Source organism: Pogoniulus pusillus, chromosome 13 (genome assembly GCF_015220805.1).
Source record: "Pogoniulus pusillus isolate bPogPus1 chromosome 13, bPogPus1.pri, whole genome shotgun sequence".
In the NCBI taxonomy this organism is placed as follows: Eukaryota; Metazoa; Chordata; class Aves; order Piciformes; family Lybiidae; genus Pogoniulus; species Pogoniulus pusillus.
Genome location: NC_087276.1, coordinates 27,621,857 through 27,637,500, shown reverse-complemented (window position 1 = coordinate 27,637,500; position 15,644 = coordinate 27,621,857).

Below are 15,644 nucleotides of genomic sequence, written 5' to 3'. Positions count from 1 at the left end.
CTTTTGAATCAGACTTTATTTTATATTTTATTTGTGGGCCCGATTCGACAAGGCACCAGATTCTAGAAGGGAAAAAAAAAAGGGGGGGGGGGAAGGGAAAGGAAGTAAATTGCTCTATATGGGTGTAGCTGTAATGAAAAATCAGAGCAGTTAAATCGTAAAATTTGGATTAAGAAGCTTGAATTTAATACACACACAACACATTTATTAAAGCATTAGAATAATTGAAATTTGCTGCTGGAATAGTCCAATCTGTTTAAATAATTCTATGGGTGTCTTGTTGTGATAAAAGATTATCTGGAATTCTATTAAAGGCGCAGGAGCCCGATTTCTAAATCCTATTTGGATACTTTCAATAACTATCAATAATCTCATCTCCTCAACAGCCTCCTGCCTCTCAGCTTTATCTGAAAGTTTACAGCATTTCAGGAGAATTTCATAATAAAAACCCCGGCGTCGGAGGAAAGCAGTACCTGTCATTCATGTTCGGATTAAAAAATATATATATTAATATGAGGGGGAAAAAAAAAAACCCATTGAAAGGTTTGGTGTTTAAGTGCCAGACTAGATGCAAGGGGTAGATTGGTTTTGTATTTAAAAATCTCACCTGAAGGTTATTTTTATCTCTCTAAACAAATTATCCCCTGTCTGTTTGTGGAGTAATTACATCAATGAACGTTATGAATAAGGTATGCTCCAGCCAAATATTAATTAAAGGTTCAGCGCACCTCTTTCTCCTTTCTGCTGGGCTCGCATCAGACCCACGAATTAATGCCAGGTCCATTTTAATCCCTCACTTATTACAACTTTCGGTTAATTTTATACTGTTTAATATCATTCCCGAGGCTAATTTCTTTTGTTTATGCGCGGGGTATCTCCATAGCTGGTACCAGACACTTTCCTGGCCGGAGCAGCAGCTCCCCGGACCCCGGTGCTTTCACTAATCGCTGCTAATTTTCTTCATTGACTTCATTTACTCTTTCCACACGTTGTTGTGTTTGTTTTTTTTTTTGCGGGGTGAGGAAGGGACAAACCCGACTGGGGACCGTATCCTTTTGCACTGGTTTCTCCCTTGAAGCCCAAAGCATGGGGTGAAGGAGGAGGAGACACCTTCACTTCGAACCCCTCCATCTCCCACCCGGTCCGGTGGGGCCTGGAAGGCAAAATTACACCAACTCGGGTGTTAAAAGCGATCAAGAGCGGGCTGAAAAACACAATCCTCTCTCGGGACTCTGCACAAGGCGGCTCTCGTATCCCTTTTTTCCCCTTTTCTCCCTTTTTATTTGTAAAAATTCCTTTTTTTTTTTTTTTTTTGAGCTCTTGCTTAACTCCCTGGACCCAGCCCTGATTTCATTCTAGTTATTAGACAGCTACCAGTGACTGTCTGCTCTCCGCGTCTTTCCTGCTAATTATCACCTTATGAAAAGTGTTTCATTAAGAAACTCTGCTTTTGATTAATTATCGACAGAATGCTGACCAGAAAGAAATGAAATTAGTCGCTGACCCCGTCTGAGTAACACTGAAAATTCATCACCTATCCTTTTAATATTGAAACGCACCGCAGAATTTTAATAGAAAATATTGTTTTTTCCCAACCTTTCAGTCTTTATTAATGCCCCTGGGCAAGAAATGATATTGCTGGCAATATAGCAGCCTTTGTTCATTTTAAATTTATTAAACATAATGCACTTCATTTTCAAATATTTTACCGTTTCTTTTTAATTTCGCTCACTGTAAGTACAGAATAAACCTCTTTTAAACATTTAAGACGCTAGGAGGGTGTCCTCTGCCCTCCCCAGAAGGTTGTATCCCGTAGAGGCTGGGCCGTCGAAGCTATGGGAAGAGAAAGGGATGAGATTTCAGCTGGCATCCCTCGATCCTTGCCTACCCTCGGGTTGTACCTGCGGGGTAGGGAGGAGGAGAAAGGGAGGACGGTGCAGCCCAGGTCCTTTCATGGCAGGGGCTGAGCTTTGTCGGGGCGGTGTAGCTGGAGACAGGAGTCCCCTCTGTCGTGTCTGCACTCCCTTCCTGCCCCACGTGTGTACCCCCCGAGCTGCCCTCGACGGCCCGGGTAGGGCTGCCAGCTCTCACGGAGGAACTCGGCCCCGAGGGGGGTCGGAGGGTATAGCTCTCCCCTCCCCAGGGGGCACCAGTTTTCTCCCAGCAGCTGCGGTCCCTCTCCCCTGGACGGCGGCCGGGTCTGCCCTCCCGCCTGTCCCCCTTTCCCAAGGAATCCGAGACCTGCGGTTAATGAGACGTGAAGTGTGAAAAACTTCCTGAGCGGGACGGTCCTAACGACGTTCCCAGATGTGCGGCCGGGAAGGGGCGGTCCAGGCCGATGGCCTCCCCTGGGAACGGCCCCTCCAGCCTGGGCGTGGGCGGGACGGGGCACCCGCGGGGACTGGGCTCAGAACCCTACGAGACCCCGGGGAGGCTCCGCCGGCGGCCCTGCACTGGGGAGAGGATCCTTCTCTCTATGCCTACACTGTGTGTATCCCCATTTCCCTCGTGTGCACCCCCGAATCTCCGGTGTATCTCCAGATCCCCCTTGCACTCCCTTTGCGTGCTCCCGCCTTCCTGGTGCGCATCTGCGAAGACCTTCACTCTCCAGGCCCCCAGGTCCCTCCGCTCCGAGGTGACCCCTTAAACCAGGAGGAGAACCCTAGTTAGTGCTGTCCTGCTCTGAGCCGCAGTAGTTGTTTCAGAGGAGTCTGCTCCAAGGGATACCTGCCTGGCAGGGGAGGGGGTTGGCCAGGCAGGGTTCCCCGGGCAGGCAGCTCAGGCCCAAGGGCTGCTTGCTCTCTCCTTTCCTTTCGCCCCTCCCGGAGCAGCGAACACCTCACTGAGGTGGAAGGGTGATGAACCCTCCACCAATCCCCCCACAAACGAGCGGCCTCACTCTTTCTCCTCTCAATTCCCTCCTTGCCCCCAAATCGCAGCACCACATGTACAACCGTATAGATGTTCGGGCAAATAAATAAATAAACGCCAGCCTCCTATTTTTATGAGCCATTTAACTCCAAAATAGACCTCCGGTATCTGGTCCCCGCGCTGGATTTCCATATCCAGTCACTCAGCCCTGCTTATCTTCATGTATGGCTGCCTCATGTTTAACACACAATTACATTTTCTCCCTCCAATTCCATTACAAATGGAATCGGGGAGGCATTGTTTGAAGAAATGTACTGCTTCAGTTCTAGTTATGTAGTACAATGCACGGAACAGTGGAAAAAAAAAATCTCGACGCCAAAGAGTCAACACACAGAGGCAGGCACACACAGACACACCACAGACAACACGCAGACAGACGGAGCCCGGCTCCGAGCGCAGCCCCCGCACCTTTATTTACCGCAAACAAACTGCCCCGCGGTGGGGCCGGCCGGAAAAAGGGGGCCCGGGCAGAGATAAAGATAACCAAGCGATGGGGAAGTTAATTAATTGCATTAAACTATTGACTAACTACCTAGCTCGATCGTAATTCATTTAGAGAATATTAAAATCTGAGGAACAATAATAAAATTGATGCCGATTCCCAGCGGAGGGAGATGGCCGGCAAATTGGATACTTTTCCTTAATCTGGCGTAAATAATAACATGTCTGTTCCCACTCCCTCTCAGGCCAATTCCCCTATCATTTATTCCAGGCTCAAAAGCCTGCTTCCATAATTGATATCAGTTACTCAATGAGTGCGTCTTGCATTTGTTCTCCTTATCCATTATAATTACAAAGTTCAGCCCCGGCGGCCGGGAGGGGGTCGGCCCGGCCAGGAGCTTGTGAGGCTTGGGGAGGGGGGGGGAGGATGCTGAGCCTCGGCCCCTCCCGGACACACGATCCGAAGTGGGGTGAGAGAATGGGGCAGCGGTACCTCACTGCCAGCGAGGAGGGAGGTTTTGGGACACCCAGGTCGATATAATGGTAATGGGGTGTGGGTGCTGGGGGATCCTGGAGGGGGGGGGTGCCTCATCTCGCTTGCTCTACCTCCTCCTCCGGCCCAGCTCCTCGCCGTTCCGCTATGCTCGGCCGAGCCTCCGCGCCTGCCTCCGTTCGGCGCAGATATTACTATTTCGTTATTTATTCACTTATTTATTCATTTATAAAGTGTTTACTTAGCTCGGTGCAGATGTAACATCTCATTTACAGGTTGGCCCCAGGGCAGAGAAACAATTGGCAACAGAGGAGGGAAAAAAAAAAGGAAAGGAAAAAAAAAAAAAAAGAAAGAAAGAAGAACTCGGGAGAATAAAGGCGGAGAGAGGAGGGAAGGGGAGCTGGGGAGCTGCCTGCTGCGGCGGGAAGCCAGCCTGGCTTCCACTGGTACCCCCGGACCGGCAATGGGGAGGGGACCGTCGGAGCCGCTCTCCCTCGGGGGAACTGCCACACGGGGATGTCTGGGGTCGAGGGGTGGATATGCCTCTCAGGAGGGCGCAGGGGTGTCGGAGGGGAAGCTTGTCAGGGGTGAGGCTGATCCCGAGCGGGAAGAAGGGTACCACATCGCCTTCCTTCCTCCCTGCTCCCCTCTCTTCCACCCCGCGGCGAGCACGGCCTCCAGCCTGGGGACCAGCAGAGTGCCCGCACGTTGTTTCTCCGTCGGCTTTTGGGGAGCAATTCATACTTTCCCCTCCGGTTCTCGAAGCAGCAGCACGGGTAAAATAGAGCAGAGTGGGTGACAACGTGCCGGAGGCGGGATCGCAGACGCTAACTCCGGAGGGCCCGTGCCCCCGAGGCGGGCCCGGCGCGGCGGGCCCAGGAGGGGGCGGCTCCGGTAGCCCCGGTAGCCCCAGCGCATCCCTTCACACGGGCGCTGACGGACGGCAGCTGCTGATTGTTTAAACGAGGAGGCAGTTGCTTAGCAACCCATAGGAGGCTCATTACCGAAGCCACAGTGATTAACAAAAAAGGGTATGAAAGTAAAATGGATTAATTATTTAATTAACTAATTGATGATCAACTTCTTTTTAATTATTCACTTAATTAAAGAAGTGTAACTACAACACTGCCCTTATCAAGTGTGTTGATATACTGACAAGATTTCAAAGACAAAAAGAAGAAGAAAGAGGGGGGTGGGGGGGGAATCTTCCCTGCTATGGGCGCTGCAGATCTGAACCAGGAGCTGCATGCAACGTCTCGGGACTCCCCACCCTGGAGTTCAGATGTGGCCCCAAAACTTCTCTGTAAGGGGCTGGGTGAGAGCCTTTCCCCAGAAGTAGCACCACAATCACCACCAGTTGTATCTGCTTCCTGCTGCCACACTACAGAATATAAATTCAGCTGGGCTGTGCGCTGAGGAAGAGTTATGGAGGCCTTACTGCCTCTTAAATCCAGGTTGATCTTTTCCTCTTAACTAGACGATGGTTCAGCTGCATCTGGTCAGACCCAGCAAGAGAGTTATGGATGGCTGCAAGATTCCCCACTTCTTTTCTCTGTGCTAAAGGGTTTAGCTAGGTCTGGAGTGAAGAGAAGTGGCCAAAGCATCCAAAGCAACTGGGGACATCTTAGCATGACATCTGTGGTCAGAGGAGAGGGGTGAGCTTTAGCAACCCCAGTGTTTGTTCATGTGGTGCATGAGAGCTCTGGTTTTCCTAGGTGTGGGGTCTTGGCAGCAGGAATGAAGGGAACAAGAGCAGACTGTCCTGCCCAGGGTAGCCCCAGACTACCACAGAGGTCCCTACCTGCTCAGGGAATCCCTTTTCCCAAGGTGTGCTTGGAGTCAGCAACAACATGTAAGTGCTTCTGCTTTCCAAAGGATTTGTCTTCTTCTTCTTCACTCTGCCCAGCAAGTGTTTGGCTCTCTCTGTGTTGTACTAATTTTGTTTCTCCTTTTTTTGAAGTAAACAGTGGAGCTTGTCGAAAACGTTCACCTCTCCCAATTAATTTACCCCTAATGACAAAGATGGCTCTGCAACCAGCAGGTAGATGCAGGGAGTGAAATCTGCCTGGTTTTCCCTGTTAGCATGGCTGATGAGGAGAGGGGGCTGCTGCCGAGCCGGGGGAAGGACAGTGCTGCGGGGACTCAATCGATTCTATTTACCCGTCCAAGGTGCAATTGGATTTATTGTCAGTGTGAAGAAGACAAACTGATCACTTCTGCTCAGCACAGTATTGGCAGCTCCAAGATCTGCTGAAAGAAGGGAAACTTAGGAGAGTTTGGCCTGGCTTTTTAACCCTCCTCTGAAAAGTTCCTCCTCTGTTCTTGGGGGCCCTGGAGCTCACCCAAAGAAATCTCATTCCCCAGCGCCACCCACAGGTCATTGTCACTCCACGTCGGGAAGAGGGGATGGAGGTAGAGGGTTGGTACGGCTGTGCAGAGCCCTGGGTATCTTGCCAGTGTGGACCAGGAGCTCTTTGATGTCACAAGGACAGTGCTGTAGTGGCCACAGTATCTTTGCGGTGGCTGCAGGCTGCGTGTGAGATGGTTTTCCCAGGAGACACATAGAAGTCACTAGTGATGCTGGAAGATGGAATCAGGGAGAGAAAGAGCTCTCCTATACTCACTGAAGGAGAAAAAGCTCCCAGTGCTGGGCAGTCAGTCAGGTCTCTTTGAGATAAGGCAGTAGAAGGATGGACATGGCAGTCTAACTTCCCCCTTGCCAGTTCCCGGCACCTCCATCAGGTCTTAAAAGCATAAACCAAACCTCCCCTTCCATTTAAACCGTGTACCTAATCCCCTAACTCTCCTAATTAAGCAGAGGGAAGTTTAAATTGTTCTGCCCATCTTTGGGGGGATTATATATTTCAATCATCATTATGGTATGGCTATTTATGATACCAGGAGATAGATAGGTATATCCATTGTATAATCAGGCATACAAATTATAATCCCCCCGAAGACATTTAATAACAATTTAAAATACTGACTGCTGGACGTAGGGCACTGGCAGATTAGAAATGAATGTGAAGGGGAGGTTTGTTCAAGGACTCCGGATGCTTTTTGCTTCCAGACTCAAGCCTGCAGTTCTCCCTCCCGGCGGTAGGACCAGGGTTGGTGAGGAGGAAGTGCCTCCTATCCCTGAGGTCCCTCCAGCGTGGCAGTATCTTGTGTGAATGCATTGCTCTGTCCACAGATGAAGCTCAGGGTGAGCTGGATGTGCTGGGTCCCACAAGTGTCTCCATCCTCCTGACCAGCTTCCGTCCCTCGGGTTGCCATGGGGGTCTCATTACCTCCACTGGAAGCTGTGGATGTGCGTCTGAGGGCAGGATGTGGTCTGATGCTGTCTAATTTTCTCAGAGCTGTACACGGGGGTCCCCACTGACATTAGAGGGAGCTGCTGAAGCATATCGAGAGAAGAGGAGGTGCTATGAGCACTCCTTGCAGCAAAACTGCTCAGGGGTGTCTGTGTAACTGTGAAATCAGGCTTTCTGAAAGCGTGGATTATTGAGTGAGTAGATCTAGGCAGCTCCTTTAGGGCCATTAGTCCTCATATGCACTCGGTTATTTTACACTGAAAACATACAGGGAGATTATATCATTTTTAGGGTAGGGAGAGGAAAAAAGGAGTAATGTTTCTGTTTTAGGAGTAAGTGAAAATAACTGCTTGAAACCTACTGAAACAAAAAGAGATACGTCTGAGAAATAAAACCACATTCTGATGACAGCAGTAGCATAGCAGGCTGAATGCTAACACACTGGGGTTTTGTAGACTTGCTTTGGCTAGCAAAGAACTTAAAACCTTGTGCCTTAAGTGGAAGGAGAGGGCACAGAAATCTTTTCGCCTGTGCCAGGGAAACATTGTGAGTCCAAAAAAATAAAGGCTTGTCAGGATCTCCTTTTGCAGATAGGCAAGTTCTGCTGAAAAGCTGTTTTCTTGCTCTGCTTTTAAACAACAGCATGAAGAGCATGTTTTCTACTTCATCAAATAATGGAAACATTATTGCTGTTTGCATCCTGCCTGTAGTACAGACGGCAAGTGCTGTGCAGCAGCTGAGGAGCATCTCTCCCCGTCGCTGTGTGAGGTGGGTGCAGGGCTTCCACCCCTCAACTGCAGCAGGGGAGAACCAGGAGAGATTTAGGTCTAAGTCAGAGCACCGAAAGGTGGCAAAAGGGAGCTGGGTGTGGGAAGGGCTGATGGCTTTGCTGGTTAGCAGCAGTACAGAAAACTTACATTCTGGTTTGGCAGTGCTGCAAGTTGCAGGGGAAACACCTAAATGGTTACCTAAAGCACTAAGGGATCTCACTGATGACAAATCTTGCAGGAGAAATCACTCCCTCAGTGCATCCCTAATTCCTTGTCTAGCTTCCAGAGTTGCAGTTTTTGCAAGGATTTGATATGTTTTTCCTACCCCCTTATTGCAGTGTGACCCTCTTGCCAGTTCCCAGGAGGCACATACTGTTGGCTCCTAAATGCCCTTGAAAGGGCAGATGTTGCCAGGCTCCGGCAAGTGGTAAGGCTGGGAGGCTGCTCTATGTGATCCTCAGCCCTGGCATGTGGGCTGCCACTGAGGGTCAAAGATGTTTTAGTCCTGGGAAAATCTAAACCCCCCCCAAATAAAGGAGCTGATGGCTAAACACACCCCTGGGGTGAATTCAGCAGGCACCCGCAGGCGGGGATTGATAATCTTTATCCAACACGGCAGTTCAAAGTGCTCTTGTAGGGGGTCACCCAGGCTTGGGTTTAATGGGAGGCAAAGGCCCTGGGCTCAGGCTTTTTATTAGGATTGGAGACCAAATCCAATCCCAACAGGTATCCTATGTGCACCAGACTTCGTGATGATGACCCTGAGACTCGCCCCTTTTTCTTATGCCTGGAGGAGGACCTCACCCCAGATCCTCCTCTCGGTGACCCTGGTGCCTCGTCGAGAAGCTGCTGCTCTCCAGCGCTCCTTGCACTCAGCGAGGCAGCACCAGGAGTGGAGAACCCAGGTCAGCGCTCACAAGGGATCAAATGCCCCGGTGATGGGCGTCTTACATGCTGACCTTGCCAGCTCGGGAACAATCTGGGGACTTGCTGGTGTCAGCTAAGCTGGCTCAGACGCTGGGTCTCCACCGCGGCCGTGCCCTCTCGTTCTCTGCCTTTAAATCACCTTCAGCTTTCCTATTTCTGTGGGCTCATCTTCCCCTCTTAGAAACCTCTACATCAAAGCCTTGCCGGGGAGAAATCCACCCTTAACTCCTTTAAAAGACCCTGGGTGTTGTGATTACAGGATCTGGCAACTACTTTTCCAGAGCTTCTGAACTTCTTTGGGGGGGAAAAGGAAAAAAAAAAAAATCTCCAGGGAGTTTCTCTCTAGGGGGAGAACTTTGATATTTTGCTGGCTGGTTTTTAAAAGTCTACTCTTAACATGGTACAAGATTGGTTTTATTGTTGCCTTTTGTTGTGGTTTTTTTTTCCTTTTTTTTTCTTTTTTGGGGGTTTGTTTTGTTGTTTCTTTTTCTTTTTCTTTTTTTTTTTTTCCTTTCTTTTTAAAGCACCAAACTCTTGATGGATGCTTGGGTTTGTAGGAGCTGTAAATGTAAATTGTTTTTTCCTCTGGCCACTTGTGTTTTATTTGAAACGTACAAAGTCTGAGTGTGTAGTTCCTGAGAGCTGGCCCAGAGAACGGCAGCGCTCCTGAGTAGTTTGTCTCCTATCAAATGGCATTAATAATTTAGTCTCTAATTAAAAGTGAGGTCAAACAATGAAAAATGACCGAGCTAAATGGTTATGCTGTGATGTATCAAAGTGACTGGGTGGGTTTTAATGGATGGAAGGAGAGTTGTTGTTTGTTTATGTGCAAAAAAAAAACCACTTCCAAGTCAAAGACTTGGAGGAGTCCTGAGGAAATGTATTTAACAAAAGATCTTTTACAGGTTACTGAGTCAATCTCTTGAACAGACAATTTTTACACACCTTTTATTTCCTTCAAATTGCTCAGCTACCTGTAAAACAGCTTCTCTTAATGATGAGGGGAGTTAAAGAAAAACAACAACAAACCAAACAACCAACCCTTTGATGCCTCTCAGGCTTGTTCATCAGTTAATGTTAACACTCAGCAATATCTAAAGGGATCTGAGACGTCAGGGGAAAGGTATTTTGAAGAGAGCTTGGTTTTATGTTCTGGAAGATGCTCTGTGTGTCTGTTCCCAGCATGCTTGGTGGCTGCTGCTGCCCTGAGTGATTTTGGGAAGTGCCTGTCGTTAATGTGATCGTTTGTCAGAAGACCCTGCCAAGAACCCTGTACTGAACAGAGTGGTTCAGCCCCAGCAGCTGCATTTCCAAAGGAAAATAGAAAGGAAGCAAGATTGCAGCTCTCAGTGTTCAGAGACAAACCAAGGCAATGAAGAATCTGATCTTCATGGGAACAGGTCCTGGGCAAGTAAACCAGGATGTTAGATCCTCTTGCTGAAATCAGGTGTGCACAGAGCCTCCTGCAAGGACCTTATCCACCAGCTCATCCTACCCACCACACTGGTGGGGTACGCTTGGTACTGCACTGTTTCAGGCAAAATGTGTACCATGGAAGTGGGGGGGAAGTTTCCCACCATGGGCATGAATGTGTCATTTAGAATCTTAGAATCATAGAAAAGATAGAATATCATAGAATCAACCAGGTCGGAAGAGACCTCCAAGATCATCCAGGCCAACCTAGCACCCAGCCCTGGCCAATCAACCAGACCATGGCACTAAGTGCCTCATCCAGGATTTGCTTGAACACCTCCAGGGATGGCGACTCCACCACCTCCCTGGGCAGCCCATTCCAATGCCAATCACTCTCTCTGACAACAACTTCCTCCTAACATCCAGCCTAGACCTGCCCTGGCACAACTTGAGACTGTGTCCCCTTGTTCTGTTGGTGGTTGCCTGGCAGAAGAGCCCAACCCCACCTGGCTACAGCCTCCCTTCAGGCAGTCGCAGGCAGCAATGAGGTCTGCCCTGAGCCTCCACTGTTGCAGGCTGCACACCCCCAGCTCCCTCAGCCTCTCCTCACAGGGCTCTGCTCCAGGCCCCTCACCAGCTTCGTTGCCCTTCTCTGGACACCTTCCAGCACCTCAACATCTCTCTTGAATGGAGGAGCCCAGAACTGGACACAGCACTCAAGCTGTGGCCTGACCACTGCTGAGCACACTGTTCCTGATGCATGCCAGGATGCCATTGGCTCTGCTGCCCACCTGGGCACACTGCATGTGCTACCCAAGAGGAACAGGAGAAAAACTTCTGCTCATCAAGGCTGTAACTGAAGGCCAGAATAACCCCAGACCCAAGAAGCCCACATTACTTTACAGTACTGCATGCAACTGAGAGGAAAACAAAAAGAGAAACCAAAGTCTCTATTCTGTGGTATTTAGCATCTATTTACTTACATTTTTAAGCTGGCAATCTTTATATAAAAGAAAGACAGGAAGTTGGAGTTTTGCACCTATTTCATTTAACACCACTTAACTCCTGGCACTGACCCAATATGTCTCCATTAAGTGGAGACTTTGCAAAAATTGTCCCAATTAAGCAGCAGCATTGCGATTTGCTGTTGTTAGGCTAAACTGGTTCCCTGGGAGATGTCCTAATGAGGTATCCATCTTGATTAAGTGCAGCCCCGTGAAGTGCTTCCCAATTAAAGGACAGAGGAGGCATGCATGTTATCCAAAATATTTCTTTAAAAGTAGTAATTTGTGGTATCTGGTCTAAGGCTCACGCCCCACAGACAGCAGCAGTGTTTGCTTCCTTGTGGGAGGATGCTGACCAGACCCATCACAAATGGTCATGGACTGCCAGCACCAGTGCTTGTATCTGCATCTCCACACTTCAGACCACACCTTGAGTGCTGTGTCCAGCTCTGGGCTCCTCAATTCAAGAGAGATGTTGAGGTACTGGAAAGCGTGCAGAGAAGGGCAATGAAGCTGGTGAGGGGCCTGGAGCAGAGCCCTGTGAGGAGAGGCTGAGGGAGCTGGGGGTGTGCAGCCTGCAGAAGAGGAGGCTCAGGGCAGAGCTCATTGCTGTCTGCAACTGCCTGAAGGGAGGCTGTAGCCAGGTGGGGTTGGTCTCTTCTGTCAGGCAAGCAGCAAGAGAAGAAGGGGACAGAGTGTCAAGTTGTGTCAGGGGAGGTCTAGGCTGGATGTTAGGAGGAAGTTGTTGTCAGAGAGAGTGATTGGCATTGGAATGGGCTGCCCAGGGAGGTGGTGGAGTCGTTGTGCCTGGAGGTGTTGAAGCAAAACCTGGATGAGGCACTTAGTGGCATGGTCTGTTTGATTGGCCAGGGCTGGGTGCTAGGTTGGCCTGGATGAGCTTGGAGGTCTCTTCTGACCTGGTTGATTCTATGATCCTATGACTATAGGAAAAGGACATAGCCATAAAATCCTGGCTGGCATGTGGAGAAAGACACCACTTGTGATGGGTCTGCTCAGCATCCTGCCATGTGGAAGCAAATACTGCCATTGTCCATGGGGTGTGAGCTTTAGACCAGACACCGTATGAGAGCAGATTTTGCTCTAAGGAACTTTGCTTCTTCCCTTCTAGTAACTTTCACTTCAGTTTAAACCAGCAGATCTCCACTTGTCAAGTGTTAATATTCACCCAGTGTCCAGAGGACATACCTTGAAAGTTATTTATAACAAGATTGTAATTTCTTCTTCTTCTTCTTCTTTTTTGCCCCCCTTCCTTCCAAGGAAACAATGTTCTTATTCCATATTCTTCCAGTGCTACAGAATTACCAATCAAGCATTTTGGAGTAATTTTAAATACAATTATAAAGAATGTGATTAAGGCAAATGCAGGGGTGGGGGCAGCAAAAAAAAAAGAGAAGTTGTTAAACACAATCAATGCCTCGATGCTGCTTTGTGGTTTGCATTTTAGCATCATTTAAGGGGGTCGGCGCCAACCTTTCGTAGTAGATTAAAAAGGCAGCTATTTTGTTTGTTACAATCAAACCTATGATTTGGGCTCCATAAATTTTTAAAACATTAATTATAGTTTGGAAAGTACACGGAGGTGAATGCATTAACCAGCTTCCTGCTTAGATAGCAACTATTTGGTGTTTGGCGTTAGATTAGCGAGGAGCAGGTTGGGAATTTTAATCCACCTTGTTAAGTTATTAAATTTTCTTTATTTACATACAGCTCTCACTTTCATTAACGTCCTAACAGGTGCTCATTAACAATTTATCACATGCGAGGCAGAAAGGAAAAGAAAAGAGGTTTTGCTACAAAGTTTTCGCTTCTGAGCGTCTGGAGGATAGTAGGTAGCAAGGCTAAAGCGATCTGAAGTGGGATGAGATTGGACAAGGCCAAGTGCAGGGTTCTGGACTTTGGCTGTAACAACCCCAAGCAGCACTACAGGCTGAGAGCAGCCAGGTAGAGAGGGACCTGGGGGTGCTGGTAGATGGCAGCTGAAGATGAGCCAGCAGTGTGCCCAGGTGGGCAGCAGAGCCAATGGCATCCCGGGCTGGCTCAGGAGCAGTGTGGGCAGCAGGACAAGGGAGATTCTTCTGTCCCTGTGCTCAGCACTGCTCAGGGCACACCTTGAGTGCTGTGTCCAGTTCTGGGATCTTCAGTTCAAGAGAGATGTTGAGGAGCTGGAAGGTGTCCAGAGAAGGGCAACAAAGCTGGTGAGGGGCCTGGAGCAGAGCCCTGTGAGGAGAGGCTGAGGGAGCTGGGGGTGTGCAGCCTGCAGAAGAGGAGGCTCAGGGCAGAGCTCATTGCTGTCTACAACTCCCTGGAGGGAGGCTGTAGCCAGGTGGGGTTGGGCTCTTCTGCCAGGCACCCAGCAACAGAAGAAGGGGACAGAGTGTCAAGTTGTGGCAGGGTAGGTCTAGGCTGGATGTTAGGAAGAAGTTGTTGTCAGAGAGAGTGATTGGCATTGGAATGGGCTGCCCAGGAGGTGGTGGAGTTGCCATGCCTGGAGGTGTTGAAGCAAAGCCTGGCTGGGGCACTTAGTGCCATGGTCTGGTTGATTGCACAGGGCTGGATGCTAGGTTGGCCTGGATGATCTTGGAGGTCTCTTCCAGCCTGGTTGATTCTATGATTCTGTGATTTGTCAACCTTGAATGAACTGTGCCAGTTGTATCGAAACATCTCCTCTAAACACATCTTAGGAGAGTGCATAAAGAGCAGTGGTGAAGTGGACAGTACCACCAGGTGGGTCTGCTTAGGGTTTATAAGACACCCATAATCCTCTCCTTACCTAAACTGATCAAGAGTATATCTGGTGAAGGAACATCAAGGTTATTTTCACCTCACACAGAGTCAGCAACAGTCACGGCAAGAGCCATGCTACATCACTCTGTGTGCTCTAGCAGCATTAAAGCTATTTTAACATGGAATAAAACATGACCCTGCAGGAGCTTCTCACAGCCTGAGCTATGCAAAAAAAAAAAAAAAATCCTGAATGACAATTCAAATAAAACTGGGGAAAGCAACCCCAAAGTTGAGCTTGAATTCCTAGGTGTAGCAAGAGCTGGAAGCCTGAGGAACGCTTCGTAATCCCCCATGTGTTATGGATCACCACAGAAGCAGCAGCATTGCTGGAAGTCTTGCAAACAACAAAAGCTCCAATGAGGGCTCTACCCTGCAAAATAAAGACTGGTGCCAAGACCACAGCTATCCAGACACCTTGCCAGAACAAACCACCTTGTGACAGCAAGCCCTTGGCTGCCAAGACAAGAGCAGTGCCTGGAGATGCAGGGATGGGGAAGAGGCAGCCGCTCTGAAAAGAGCTGCTGGAGGCTCATCTCCTTCCAAAAGAAAAGGGTGGTGTTAAAAAGAGAGAGGTACCTCGAGTGCATTATTTTCAGGAGAAAGAAGAAAGCCTCCAGTGCCCCCAGCTGTCTCCAAGGCTTTAGGGTGTTACAGCCAAGCCAGAGATGGCACCGTGGGTCTGCAGGTGACTGCTGGGGCTGGTACGTGCAGCACAAGCAGCCTGGGAGGAGCAGAGGAGAAGGAGGAGGGGGCTGGGAGGCGGAGTGGGAGAAGGAAATGATGCCGTGTCCTTCTCTGGTGCCAAAAACTGAGAAGAAACTATAAACCCCCTGTTTTCAGGATATAAAAAGGTTGTGAAAATAGGACTCCAAGGGCTCTGCAAATGATTATGCTAATTAGATCCAGGGCTATTCAATAGCACTGAAGTGATGCTCAGGAATGTTGAACTACAGTTTTTAGTGTGATTACAGATCATATTAAAATTCTATTAGTCTTCACTTAAGTTGTGGATAAGTGGGATGGAGTAATGGGTCCATAAGTTCATGAACCCAAATGCTTTCAATGTGGTAGACATTTCAGTGTGCCAACCCACCCCTCTTCTGAATGCACACAAGCTTTATTTGTGTAACTACACAGAGTGAAGCTACAAGCAGTGAAGTAGCCAATGACTGCTGACTCTTCTTTTTACCACCTGGACCCAGGTTTTGAGCATTGGTCATAGAATCAACCAGGTTGGAAGAGACCTCCAAGATCATCCAGGCCAGCCTAGCCCCAGCCCTGACCAATCAACCAGACCATGGCACTAAGTGCCCCATCCAGGCTTTGCTTGAATGCCTCCAGGGATGGCAACTCCACCACCTCCCTGGGCAGCCCATTCCAATGCCAATCACTCTCTCTGCCAACAACTCCCTCCTAACATCCAGCCAAGACCTCCCCTGCCACAACTTGAGAATCGAATCACCCCTAGAAAATACAGTGCCACCAGGTTGGTTTGTGAGCAGTAGTCACACAAATGATCAAACTCTTTGGCTTCTCCTTCAAAACA